Source organism: Ziziphus jujuba, chromosome 12 (assembly GCF_031755915.1).
Source record: "Ziziphus jujuba cultivar Dongzao chromosome 12, ASM3175591v1".
Classification (NCBI taxonomy): domain Eukaryota; kingdom Viridiplantae; phylum Streptophyta; class Magnoliopsida; order Rosales; family Rhamnaceae; genus Ziziphus; species Ziziphus jujuba.
Window position 1 is genome coordinate 10,238,202 of NC_083390.1, and position 15,584 is coordinate 10,253,785.

At 30.7% G+C, this 15,584-nt stretch overlaps 1 long non-coding RNA gene and 1 pseudogene across 1 annotated transcript; both read left to right on the forward strand.

Moving 5' to 3' along the window:
- The first annotated feature begins 2,801 nt into the window (after positions 1-2,801).
- LOC132799335 (uncharacterized) lies at positions 2,802-3,711 on the forward strand. Its single transcript, XR_009635226.1, has 2 exons — positions 2,802-3,212; positions 3,324-3,711. It is a non-coding gene; the product is annotated as an uncharacterized LOC132799335 (long non-coding RNA).
- Positions 3,712-3,807: 96 nt separating this feature from the next.
- LOC107428839 (S-adenosyl-L-methionine-dependent uroporphyrinogen III methyltransferase, chloroplastic-like) lies at positions 3,808-5,670 on the forward strand (annotated as a pseudogene).
- The last annotated feature ends 9,914 nt before the right edge of the window (positions 5,671-15,584 follow it).

The following is a 15,584-nucleotide window of genomic DNA, read 5'->3' on the forward strand; positions in this document are numbered from 1 at the left end:
AATTTGACCTCCAAATCAGCTTGAATATGCTTTGTAGGATGCCAAATAAGCTTATTATGGAGTCACACATGTTTTCCTTACTTGGAAGAAAGAGAAAAAGCCAACTCAGCAAAATATAGTAAAGCCAGCAAGGAATACAGTAATTTTCGACCAAATTTTGAAGCTGTCAATGCAAGTCCATACAAGTTGGTTTTACTTCTGCCATGACCTGTTTCCATGACCTCTTAATGATATTATTGAATCCATAAAGAGTTGGAACCATTTCTTGCTACCTAGACTCCATAGATGCACCAAAACCGCTACCTGGATCCTTATCGGCTTCCACCACTTGTATGCCCAAAACAGGTCTTGGATCTTTGGGTATGGACAAGTGCTCTTGAGAATGAATTATCCCCTGGATAAAGGCAGCAAATTTGTCTCTAACCTCTTAGCTTGAGCCCTAATGATCGGCTCGATCTTCATCCGTATCGGATCAGCAACCCAACGGGTTATCGGTTTGCAGGTACGGACGGATTCGGATAATTTAGCATGCCTATTAGTGAAAAAGAATACCTGTTAAGCAAATCAATCTAAATATTACTGCAATTATGGAAGTATGATTATTTTTAGTATGATTAAATGTTAAAATAAACAAATTAGTACCAAATAAGGATGGATTATACATGCATGCAGCATTTCTATCTCAGGGATGTCAAGATCAACTACAAAAGAACTTGTTACATTGGTAGACAATGATGAACCTGTAATGAAAAGAAAAATAAGTAAAAAAGTTATATGCCTTTTTTTTTTCTTTTTAAAAAAATAAAATAAAATAAGATATTCTTATAAAATAAACTTACCATTATGGGAGACAACTTTGAGATGAGTTCCAATAATTATTGGTTTTTTACTTATGATATTTGCAACGGTAGCATATTCATTTGTAACAAATTGGTCCCACATTGTCAGCATGATAGGTTTAAGATTGCATCATAACATATTTTTAGAAATGATCTTTGGTGATTTCATACCTTTGGTGATCAAAACCAATCCTTGTATGTTACGTTTTGTTCTTTTTGAGAACATATCTCTACTTGGTTGAATATCTATTACAACTTCAATAAAATCTAAAATATATTTGTGTTAGATGATAACTAAGTATTAGAAATTTGTATTAATGACATAAAGAAAAATTATAGAATGGATTTTACCAATTTGAGCAACACAATCCAATAAAATCTTAGATCATCATAGGGTATGAAATTGTACATGATATGTATAAGTGGCTCATCATTTCCACAACTTTTTCAATCAATATTGTTGCATTAATGATCCATTGATATTCATTATCCATGATCCAAAATTTAGGTTTGGTGAATTTGACATGGGCTTTGGAGATGTAATAGGTCTTTGAAATGATCAAACTATCTTCAAGGAATTTAATATCTCCATTAAAAATGCAAGCTTGGACTTGTGTACCCTTTTAATATTTATAAGAAATAATTAATTGATAGATATGTTATAATAACCATGTATAAAGGAAAAAGTAAAACTGCATAATAATTAGTGCAACAAATGTTCTTTTTTATTTTTATTTTTATTTTTAATTTTATGATTGTATAAATTCAGATGCTATATAGTCCAAGCTACCTAATAACAAGTAATAAAAAATTAAAGTTACAAATACAAGTATTGTAACATGATCTTATGAAAAGAAAAAAATCTAGTGAAAATCATTAAGTGAAAGAACGTTTATTAGTGAAAGAAAAGCTTGCTTCATATGTCTTGCATGTAATTAAAAATGCATAAATGATGTAATAGATTAAAAAAGGTGTTATAACTATAATGACATTAATGATATTGTATTTTACTTTTTACGTGTAGTAAAAACATATATTTAATTGTATTAAATAGGAGTCTATATGTTTTGCATATAGTTCATGCTTAGTGTTTAATATATAATATATGTAGTTTGAGATGCTAAAAATTAATGATAAATAAGAAATAATTAGTTATCAATAATAGTAAATACAGTCTAACCTCAGAATCGATAAAAATAAGTCTTTGATATTTAATAAGACTATTATATGATGTTCTAAGCATTCCCTTTTCAGTTAGGATAATTTTTGCAATCCAACTTCTTGATATTGGAGAAATTTCTTTTATAAACTTGCATCGTTGCACTATTGTTTTGCACATGCAATAATGCACAAAATAACATATAAATTTTAAAGTTTGTATTTTAATATTTATGTAATAAAGCACAATTATAGAATATAATAATACACTCATTATCAATAACACTAAATCGTTAATTATAAATATTAAAATATGATAACAATTATATGTTAACTAACTTTAATAATTCTTTGCATACAATATTTTTTGTGAGTATATGATTACTTGTACCAACAAAATTAGGTTTAATCAAAATTTTAACTGAATCACCCATTTTTTCTAAACAAAACTATATACAATTGTTCATGAGAAAATACAGGTTCAGATAAATATATACCTATATACTCTAATGGTTGTCCTTGGACTTTATTTATTGTCATAGCAAAGCTTAAATAAATTGGAAATTATGTCTGTTTGAATGAGAACACTATTTTTTTTTCCAATAGGTAAAAATGAAATTCATGGTAGAAATACTCTTTCAATAATGCTATGGATACTAAAAATTTAACCAAAATTGTAACCCAAATGAAATGGCATTGACATCGCACTTCACTTAATAATGCCACATCACTAATAAAATTCCCAATTAAGTAATTAATTAGTTTTTTCTTTTAGGTTTTATAATTGTGTTAAAACATAATATGCTCAAAAAGCAAAAAAAAAAAAAAAAAAAGAAAAAAAAATACCGTCTATTCCTTTTGTCCTCCAAGCCATCTAACTAGCAGCACTATCTGCTTTCCCTTAACTGTCGGCTATTTTATGGAGTTCTTGAAGACTACGAAACTGAGTAATCACATGGTTTCTCTCAATTTTAGGTGGGTTTATCTCAATCTTTTTTCAAGTGATGCCCTAGAAACTGAAAACACTTTCCAATCTTTTTCCTTTTTTTTTTTGTTTGCTTTTGAAAAATAGAAAAATTGGTGACCAAAAAAAAAAAAAAACAGGTAATGAAATTTTTGTTAGTATTTGGCTACGAATTCAGTGAGTCATACTTGGAATGGTTACTAATGGTTGCATATGTGGGAGGTATTGCTGCTCCTCTGAATTACAGACGGGTAAGTTTTATATATATATATATATATATAACATATACTTTTATTTACTTATTTATTTATTTGGCTTTGTAGTTTAAGCTATCAATGATTTTATTTTAATTTTAATTTTAGGGGTTTGAAAAGGTGATGCTTGCTATGAAGATGGTGAATCCAGTATTGCTGGTGATGAATAAGAGCTGCAACCACTGGTTTCCAAAACTCTGGACATATGATTTGCCTTCTCTAAGATGGCGGGTTTCCTTTGAGGAAGAAAAAAATTCAATAGGAACATGGAACTGTATGTTGTTTCTTTGAATTCTACAGATTCAATGCAGACCCATTATGATTTTTTGCTTAGTAGCTGGTTTAGTTAGTCTCGTGTTCATATTCACAATTCTTAAGTATGGAAGCAATTAAGAAGTGTTTTGCAAGGGATTTACCTTTGAGTTACTCATGGGCACCTGAGGGCACTGCTCTTATTTGGTTCACATCAGATATAAAAGCACTATACTCTTTTTCATTGTGTATCTGTTAGAGATGATATATAGTCTTTTCAATTACCTATCATATGAATATTTCCGTTGCCTTGGTGTGTATGAAATTAGCTTGAACGTTCATGGTCAATGATACCATTCTCATGTGTAAAAGGAAGGAAAAAGAGGCAGTTGAGGTTTCCAAAGTGTATATAAAATCTCTAAAATTGTGTAGTTAAGGTTGGAATTTCATGTCACCAAAACCCACAAACATATAATATGAGCTGTGGCATTATCAAAGATACTGCTATAAGCTAAGAGGTAGATAATACTTGAAGATTTGAGAGTCTGGGATGGTTTCTTTATAGGAGGTAGTATTTAATGACAACTAAACTATTTGGGAACTATTTCTTCAACTTCAGACTCCTTTTAACCTCCATGCACAGATATTTGCCACTTGTTAAGTTCAAGACTAAAGTTGCATGAACTTCTGAAAGCAATCTTTGCTTTAGTTTTTAAACATATTTTTTGCCCATATTTTCGTTCACTTATCAATTCTGTAAAAACTATAGGAACCACAGGAAAGTCAAAGAGGTTACAATAACCCATTAAGCTTTGATCGTACAATCCCTAGCTTAAATTGCCATTGTCGGTTACAGTGAGGATGATGCATGTGTTCTCTCATGAATTGTGTTTAAATCAACATTTCAGAGATGTGGGCTTGGCAATGTGTTCGTAGTGGGTACTGGTCCTAGGGACCCTGAGCTATTGACATTGAAGGTAGTCAGAGTTATTTAGAGTGCGAATTTGTTGTATGATGGTTTGGTGTCCAATGATATGTTAGATTTGGTTGGACCTAAGGTTAGACTTCTCTACGTTGGCAAGACAGCTGGGTACCATAGCAGAACCTAGGAGGAGATACATAAGTTGCTACTTAGTTTTGCTGATGCTGGAGTTACTGTTGTCAGACTTAAAGGAGGGGATCTACTGGAGTTTGGAAGAAGTGAGAAGGAGATGGATTTTCTACAACAGCTACGAATCGAAAGTGAATGTTTTTCAGGCATAACTGCTGCTTCAGGGATAGCAGCAGAGTTAGGAATCCCACTAGCACACTGAGGTGTTGTAAATAGTGTCAGATTTCTTACTGGTCACTCAAAGAGAGGAGGAACAGATCCTCTGTTCGTAGCAGAGAATGCAACTGACCCTGATATGACCTTTGTGGTTTATATGGGTTTATCTACCTTTCCATTCTTGCTTAAAAGTTGATGCATCATGGCTTACCACTAGCTGTTGCAGTTGAGCATGGCACCACACCTCAAGAGCGTGAGGTTTTTGCTAAACTGAAGGATCTTGCTGATGAGATTGCATCAGTAGAGTTAGTATCACCAACATTGATCATCATTGGGATAGAGACATAATTGAAAAGTCTATTAGCTTGGTTATTAAAATTGTTTTAGCTTGTTAGTAGTTTATTTTTGAGGTTGTTAAGTCTCAACTGGTTCTGTATAAATGGTCAAAAACATCAGCATCCTTTGTAAGCTTTCTAATTAATTAAGTAATACAACTCTGAAAGTTCCATAGATTTTCTTCCAGCTTTGGTTTTCTAGACACTTTGCTTATGAAAAGTTGAGGTTTTCAAATTCCCAAGTATGAACTAAAATGATCAAAACAAGCTTCAAAGTTCCAACTTTGTTTTTTTTTTTCCTAAATATTTTTTTGGATAAAACCTCATAAAAATTAACAAGCAAAGTTTGTCATATCATTGTCAAGAGAATTATGCAGCCATCAGAGACTTTGTTCTATCTTAGAATAAAAACTATCAATTGTAATGGAATCACCACATATAAATTTCTAAAAAAGAATAGAAATAAAAAATTAGAAAAATATTAAAGAGGTTGCTTAATAGAGTGCAGCAAAAAACATTCTTGAATAATGCATTTTGCTTAAACTTGAACTGACAGCTTGAAAATAATCAATTTCAATAAAATCCTCAAAAAAAGAAACCACCAACTGATAAATTCAGAATAAGCCTCCTCAGATGAAAATTTATTTTAAATAAGATTTTTGTTCTTATTTCCAGATTCTAAAATCAACTCTACCACCTTTCCAACCTTACATAAAAATACTAGACAATATAGGTCTAAAAGAATATAGCCTATGCAGCCACCTAGTTGTTGCTCCCATCTTCATTGCCCAAATTCCTATCACCCTATATAAATTGAAAGTTAATTCATAGTATTAGATAATGATATTTGATAATAAGACAATATAAGATATTTATATATAAAAAATAAACACATTTAATAACCATAAGCTCAAGGTAATGAAATGAAGTATAAAATACATGTAAATGGTTTTCTAAAGTAGGCATAAAATTAGTTTGACTATTCATTCCAATACCTTGGCCATGAACTTAAGAAGAAGAACCATAAAACTCATTTAGTCCATCCAAAAAAGTTTCATTAGCTCCAAAATTCAATGTCCTATTTACCTTATACCAAGAAATATTAAAATAATTACTTAAATATGTTAGGCAATGACAAATATAAGTATGTTTGTGTAACAAAAATCATATAGTTATACTATACCAATTTATACGTTTGATGTAACACTTTCTTGTGTTCCAAATGCATAAGCTTTTTCAATGTCCACAATAGAATTTGAGCCACATGTTCTTCTGTTCGATTTCTACAAAACAAAAAAGAACATTAGAAATAATAAATAATAAAACATCGATAGCAAAATATTTCTAAAACATATTAATTAATGACATTTTATTTCATACCTTTGTTATTTTACTGCCGTCACTTTCTGATCGTATTTTCTTCTATTTTCTTTTTCAAAAAATTTGCTCAGCTGTAGATTGTTTTCTTTTGAATGGAGGACAACCTTTACTTTGAGCAACCAATGGAGTAAGAACCTTTCCATTCTTATTTGAAACACTGTTCTCCTTGTCACTTATTGTCTGAGCACACATATCAATACCTTCGTTCAATATCAATTTCATTTTCAAATTGTGAATCACCCCATCACCATGTTGCACTTATCATTACTATCCGTTGCCAAATCTGCAATCTCAGAATATGAGTTGCACATCTTATCAAATCGATATGTTTCAGGTTTGGCACCCCAATTAATATAATTTATTCTCACTTTAGTATGACATCTTTTTACATCCTTCCTCCACAGTTTTAAAATATACTTTTCTAGAACAAAAATATTTTTTTTATGAATTAGCAACATAATTGCATGTCGACATAATATACCTCTAAACTCAAATAGTCAACAAGTACAAGTAATCTTATATTTATCCTCATTAAAGCATACAATGAAAGAAACATGCTGATTACTCTCTCCAGTCATTATATCTTCATCCACCACAAATTTGTATTATTTTTCTGCAATCTCTTTACTTGAAGCTAAACCACAACAAATTTTCTTGTTAATTCTTGTTGAAATTCTTTGAATTTCGCAGCAATATAACAACTTTGATATTGTTTTTCAATATTATAGAAGTTATATAGGGGATCCAAGAGTTAAAAGAATTGAAATCTTCATGGTTTTCTTTTTTAACTTTATCTCTTAAAGCATTATCTATTGCTCCACAAATTGTTTTAAAGAGGTCTTTGAATTCATATACCCATCAAAAAATGCATGCATACTTTCACTATGTTGAGTTGTAGATATACCTACCTAGAAAACATCTTTAACAAATGCAAGCATCCATCATCACCTCTCAATATCTAATCCAGATAACCATTTATTAGAATGAAGAGCATACTTATTAATGAAGATATTCCATCGATATTCAAATTCATCACAAGTTAAAGAATCATATACAGCATTTTGAAGAGCAACCTTAATAGCTTCATACTGCTTGTAGCTTTTCAATTTTTCAGGTAATTTCTTCATTATATGCCACAGACACCTCATATGACGTGCATAAGGAAAAACAATTTCAATTGCATTCTACATGGCTTTATCTTGATCAGCGATTATTGCAGTTGGAGCACAACCACACATACATGCAAGCCAAGATTGAAACAACCAAGTAAATATCTTAGTATCCTCATTAGAGATCAACCCACATCCAAATAATATTGATTGTCCATGATGATTGACCCCCACAAAAGGCACAAAAGGCATATTGTACTTATTTTTTAAATATGTAGTATCAAATGTGACCACATCCCCAAATTCATTGTAAGTAGCCCTACTCCTGGCATTCGCCCAAACCAAATTTTAGTTTGACCTTCATAATCTAAATCCATCATATAAAAGAAACTTGAATTATCAGCTTGCATTTTCAAGAAATATTTTTGAATTGCAGTAGCATCACCTTCTCATAGTCGTATATGTCTGGTCTTGTCAATATAGTTTCTACAATCTTTTTCTAAAAATGTCAAATATTCATGTCCACTGGCTTCAACTACCAAAGAATTGAAATTCTTATTAAGCCTTATTCCAGCTTTATAATTTATTTCCAACTTCCTTTGTATATATGGCTTCATTGCTCTATTACTTTTATAATATCGAGCTTTGCTTAGAGTAGTTAATTCATGGTTGTGCTAAAGAACAATAGAATCAATTAGCCACCTTCCATCTGGACATTTAATAGCTTTAAGCTTTGTCTAACATCCTGTTTTTATCACTGGATACAATTTCAAAGCACTTCTTGATGTACATTTTGACTTGCCATTGCGTGAGCATACCAATGTAATGTATTTCACCTCTCCATCATCTCCTTTACTTGAAGTCCTTTTGCTAATTTCGAAACCTTTTTCCTTCCCATAGAATTTATAGTATTCCATTAATTCATCAGGTGAGTCAAAAACCATTCCAATCCTAGGCTCTATTTTGTCTTCTGTGCTTGTTGTAGTGTCGATTTCTTTATTATCAATATCCTATTTTAAATATTGGAAAATTACTCAAATTAAAAACAATTATAAATTAGCATAAACTAAATTTATTTTTAGAAATTGATTATATTGCATAAACATACCTTAGTAAGGTTTTCAGATAATAAATATGATTATGCTCCTGTTTCGTCTTGTTGTTCATGTTCAAGAGGATGAAATTCTTCACTATGTAGAGGCAAGTCTTTAAAGAGATTCTCTGTCATATAAAAAAATTATAAATATGAACTACTTTTACTTGATATAAAAATTATTCATTGTAAAGTCAAGTGTAACATATCATATAATAACAAAGGCAACACTAACATCTTCTATTAAAACTATGGAATGACAAAGAGTTTTATTTATTTATTTTTTAATCAACTTTCCAGATTTCAGGTTCACATGCCAAATGTATCATCTAAACATTGTGAAACTTTTCGTAACAAGATACAAGATCAAGCACCATAATTTCATATCAAAATCATAGTTTACAAACATGAATTTTACAAGCACCATAATTCTATTAAAACTTTTATATATAATTTGAGACCATAATGTCCAACCATTCCCATCACCCAAAATCCCCTTTATATATATCTACATATATATATATATATATATAGACTTTAAGTTATATGGCATCATCACAAGGAGCACTCTATTTCATGTTGGAAACTTCTTAAAAGAATATAAAATTATTTTGGATATTGAAGCACTTAAGAACAAATGTTGCAGATAATAAGCATACTCAAATTAATATATTTAAGAATGTGAGCTACCTATATTGTTGCGTGTCCTCTAAATTTCATAGAAAATGGAAGAAATATATTTAAGCTTTCCCCAAAAAAAAAAAAAGTTTTGGTAATTTGGAACTGCACAACTACTTATTGGTCTTAGTATACAATAGCTGAAAATTAGGCATCAACCTAACAAGTAAAAGTACATAAAAGTCTCATAAGTAATTGAAGTTCAAATGCATTTCTATAAAAAATCTAGTAAAGAAAAAATCAATTTACCATCTAAATTTCGCTCCATAGACGACAATGGCTTGAAAGTTTTTGAATATGAACCTTTCCAATATGTGGATAATGAAACTCTTTGCACTTGAAAGTTTTCAAATATGAAACTCCTCAATATATGGATGATGAGACTCAAGCTATCTTTTTGTACGAGATGGAAAAAATAGCCAGAAAAGGTGACAATTGACTAGTGGATAAGAACTTTAGTCAACTGTGATGGAGAATGGTATTTATCTAGTTTTTCTTCTTCCTCATCGTCCAAGAAAGAAAAGAGCTATGATGGGCTAGTAGGCAACAGTGCTGGTGATTGGAGTTCTGGGTTTTTTTTTTCTTTTCTTGTTTTAAGAGTATTATAAACCCTAAAAAAAAAAAACTAATTAATTAATTAGGAATTTTGTTAATGATATGGCATTATTAGATGGAGTGCCATGTTAATGCCATGTCATTTGGGTTACAATTTTCGTTAAATTTTTGGTACCCATAGCATTATTGATACTCTTTTGTCAGGATAATGACCAATACTTATTTCTACATCTATTATATTTCTATCAAGCCTTTGACAAATTAGTAGTGTGCCATTACATAAACCTTTTGAGGGATTAATATTATGTAGTAGAAAAATAGGACAATTTGGTTTCAATAACAATTCAAGAGGAGCAAATCCATTAAGTACTAAAGTATTTAAAAATTCCTCATTAACATAATTATCATATATGCCTTGACATTTATCAAAACTGTAATACTTTACAATATCACTTGGAAGTTGATTAATTAGCAATTTATTTACCTCATCTACATAATCATATTTTTGGAGTCAATATTACTCGATTTATCATGGTGTCTAAATTATTAGCATAGTCACTTCTATGTGGAAGTACATGATCAATCATTCTATTTAAAGCTATATCATCATCATCTTCATCTATATAAGGTATGACCATATTAAAAGGTACTTTAACATTATCATCATAAATAACTTGTTCAATTCCATCACCAGTGTGTAGTACATATTCATTAAAAATGGGATCAAGTTGAGCTCACATATTTTAACTTCATTTAACTTTTTGAAATTGAGGCCAAAGATATGAGCAAATTAAACTTGTGTTAACAATTTTTTTTTTTATTCCCTTTGGTACAACAGATAACACTTGACAAAAATCATCACTAATAAAAACTATTTGGCCAGCAAATAACATGTCGGAATCATTAATATCTCTTAGTATTCTATCTAAATATTCAATTGATTGTCTTTTAGACATGGGAGCTTCATATCATATTATCGACTGTGTAGATTTCAAACGTATTAATAGCCCTGATTGCTTGCTAATATACAGTTACTATGATATTCTATATTAGGTAGGATTTTAAATCTTGAATGTGTTGTTTGCCCACTTGGGAGTATTGACAAAGCGACTCCTGATGATGTCGTTGCAAGTACAATTAAATTTTAGATCTTATGGTAGCAAGTATATACAAATATGTTTTTCTGCTACCTCTAAGACCATCAATAAAAAATGTTGTTTTTTTATCATATCATATGCATATATACTTCTATTCTGTATTCAAATATTGTAGCACTAATATATCTTAAATTATTTGGAGGTTTATAAAAGCCTACTAAGGTATAATCATCTACATTTTTTTCCTATAAACCCTAAAGTAAAATTGATATGGTCTAAAACTTTAGTTTTTATATGTTTCATGTTATCATATAATCTCATAAAGTCCTTTGACATAACATTTTGAAATTTTTTCCATAATTATCTAGGACTGTTAGGATTACAATAAACTAATATAGTGGCTAATAAACGAAGCAATGTATATGGCATATGATACAAAGCTACTTCCTCTAAGTATAATAGTTCCTCTATATATATAGATATAACAAAAGGGAGTAAAAGATGAATAAGAAAAAAAAAATTTGAAAAATAGTTGAGAAGGAATATAAAAATATTAAAAAAATTACAGAATTTTTGGATTCACAAATTTACAATTCAGGTTAACAAATTCTTAGTATTTCAAATGTCACATAAACACACTTATGTTTACAAAATACTTAGTAGTACCAACATCGAGTCGAGTGACAAAGTGAAAGACAAGGAGAAGGATAGATAGACCAAGAGATGCATTTTACTTGAATAGATCTGTTTGGCTTGACTAAGAGAGAATGTAGATGTGAGGAAAGGAAGATTGGCTTAAGAAAATTTCTTTGGCTTGATCAAGAGGATGCAAATGAGAGAAGATGACAATTGTGGCCAACAAGCAGATCGATTAGTTGTGGCAACAATGTTTGATGGTTGAGGTCTGGGTAGGTGGACTAAAGGCATCTAGTGGTGATCTATGTTTGGGAGAGAGAAGAGAAATCTTCCTTCTACTTTTCAATTTTAGATTTAGAACAATTTTAATCAACAACATAGTTTGAATATATATATAGATATATATATATATATATAATAATTTTAAAAATATTATATATCTATACAATTAGACGTTGTTTATCAACCATTTGATTATTTGAAAAACTAAAATTTAAAAATACATTTATGATTCATTTAGTCCTTACGAGTTTCACTTTCCCTAAATATAATTTTAAAATACCACTAAATCAATATTAAACCATTAATTGATTTTTAAATCTTAGCTTTTAAAGTGATTTAATGGCTGATAGAGGAAGATCTGGTGTTAAATCTACAATATAGATCTGATGTAAGTCTGACTATATATCTATGTCATGTTATTTTATATATATATGAACTTCATTCCTCACACCACCCTGTTCGTAGTCTAGGGTATATTGTTTTGCCTTGTCCTTGGCCAAATAACCCATTTTAATGAGGAATCCTCTTGTAACACTCTATTTCGGGAAATGCCTAAAACTTTGAAATTTTGACAATGTTTGATCAACTAGATCTTTTGAGGATCTCAAGCTTGAATTTTGTATGGTCAAGGTTTTGGTTTAACTGGTATTCTATTACATAAAGCATGTCGATATGAATTTATAGACTGATAGCACACCAAATTTTGAGTTATGGCCAAAAAGTTTAGAGTTCTAAGAGGTTCAGTATATATTAGTGTCCAAATCAATCTCGGATTTTTATCTATTAGTGATGCAGGGCCCTATATATACATGGAAAACCATGTCTCATGAAATAGATCATAAAATATGATACGAACCTAGGTTGACTTGCTCCTAAACCCATATCATATTAGTCTGGATCACAATTAAGTTCAGATTCTAATGGAAACCTTAACCCCTAATCAACTTGTGATTAGAAATCTTGGTATATGGTGAAGACGTCATAATAGATGATGGATATCCTATTGATATGTCAAACTAAAACACTTGATTTCTATTAAGTATTTTAGGTGTTAAAAGAGAAGAAAGAGAATTCTTTTCTCAAATAAATTTCTGAATAATATGTAAGCTGCTTTCTCATTGAAAAATAGGTCTTTAAATAGGTTTGAATCAACAAAATAAAACCCTAAACAATAAGGTCAAAACCGACCATTAAGAATAGGAAACTATGCTTGGCCAAATTTCACCTTCCTTTCCCAAACTAATTTGTATTAATTAAATCCTTTATTTTGAATTAGGAATTAATTAATTTACAGTCAAAATAATAAAATTCTAACTTTTCTAAGTTGATTTTTCCAGCAAATAAATAAATCAAAATCAAAATCAAAATAAAAAATAGTTTCTTAAAACAAAAAGTCAAACTCAAATTAGGAAACTAGTTGACTAGTTTGACAACTAAGCTAACTTTGACCAATTTCCAGCTTGTAAAGGCTCCAAATCAGCTCCAATATGCCATGTAGGATGCCAAATAGGATTAATTAGGATTCCCATATGCTGTCCTTGATTAGAACAAAGAGAAAGAGCTTAATCATCAAGATATGTCAATCTAGTGGCAAAAGGTGCATTTTCGGCCAAAAATGTCCTCCATGCGCAAATGGCCTCTTTGGTTGCTTTTGCTTCTACCTTGACTTGATTCCATGCCTCTTAGTGATATCAATTGAGTTCAAGAAGTGTTGAACCCATTCCTTACTGTACGGAGTCTATAAATGCACTAAAATAGCTATCGGCTCCATATTGGCCTCCACTATTTGGATGCTTGAAAAAAACTTTGAATCTTCAGGTGTTGACAAGCCCTTTTGAGAATTGATAACTCCTTGTATGAATCCAACTAGGTTTTTCTTAAATGTCTTGACTTGTGCTTTAGTGATTGTCCCGGTCTTCAACTATATAGGATCAGCATCCCAGCGGGTTGGCAGTTGTATAATTACCAGCGGATTCTCATCATTCCACTCCTCTTGAAAAATGATTTGTCCTCAAATCAAAATCATCACTTGCAGCAAAAGGAGATAAATCAGCAACATTGAATGTAGCACTAACATTATACTCACATGTTAGGTCAAGCTTGTAAGCGTTTTCATTAATCCTCTCCAAAACTTGAAAAGGTCCATCCTCGTGCAGCATAAGCTTCGATTTTCTTTGTTCAGGAAACCCCTCATTTCTTAAATGTAACCATACCCAATCTCCAGGTTCAAAGATAACTTTAATCTGGCCTTGGTTAGCATTCCTTGCATATTGCTCGATCCTTCTTTTAATATTTGCTTTTGTCTTTTCATGAATCCGCTTCACAAAATTAGCTTTTTGCTTCCCATTTATATTAGCATGTTTACTTAAAGGTAAATGTGTCAAATCTAATAGAGTTAAAAGATTAAAATCATAAACAATCTCAAATGGTGTATATTTAGTAGCTGAATGCAAAGTTCTATTATAAGAAAATTTAACATGTGGCAAACATTCCTCCCATGTTCTTAAATTTCTACTAAATAAGGCCTTTAACAATACAGACAAAGTCTTATTTACTACCTCAGTTTGTCCATTAATTTGTGGATGACAAGTAGTTGAAAATAAAAGTTTAGTTCCTAACTTATCCCACAAAGTTTTGCCAAAAGTAACTTAAGAATTTAGCATCCCTATCCGAAACAATAATTCTAGGCATACCATGTAACCTCATAATTTTCTTAAAGAATAAATTAGCAACATTACATGCATCATTAGTTTTATTATGTGCCATTTTAGAAAATCTATCCACAACAACAAAAATTGAATCCTTAATTGTGCTAGACTTGGTAAATCAAGAACAAAATCCATAGACAAATCCACCCAACGAATAGATGGAATCGGCAATGGGAGATACAAACCGTGTAGTTTCAACCTAGATTTAGATTTTCGGCATTTTAAGCATTTTTCACAAATTCTTTCCAATATCTCTTCATATTAGGCAATAAAAGTGTTCTTGCACTACGGATAAAGTCTTCAAGACACCCAAATGACCCATTAAACACCACCATGACCTTCCCTCACTAACAATTTCTTAATGCTACAATTAGGCACACAAAGTTGATTTTCCTTAAACAAATATCCCTAAAAATGTAAAATTTATTAAAACCATATTTTTTACAGTTCCTAAATATTTCTCCAAAGTCACTATCATGCTCATAAGTTCTTTCAATTGTTCAAATTCAAACAATCTAGCATCTAAAGTAGAAAATAATACATACCTTCAGGATAATGCATCAGCAACCATATTATCCTTACCTTTTTTTTGTAGCAGATGACATAAGGAAAAGTCTCAATGAACTTAACCACTTAGCATGCCATCGGTTAAGCTTCCCTTAGCCTTTGATGTGCTTTAATGATTCATGATCCGTATGAACCACAAACTCCTTTGGCAATAAGTAGTGCTGCCACGTCTCCAAAGCCCTCACCAACGCATACATCTCTTTATCATATGTCAAGTACTTCAATGTCGCTCCATTTAGCTTTCCACTAAAGTATACTATGGGTCTTCCTTCTTGCATCAAGATAGCTCCAATACCTACACCTGAAGCATCACATTCAATTTCAAAAATTTTATCAAAATTTGGCAATACTAATGAAGGTGCATTAGATAATTTTTTTTCAACAAATTGAAAGACTTCTCTTGTGCTTTG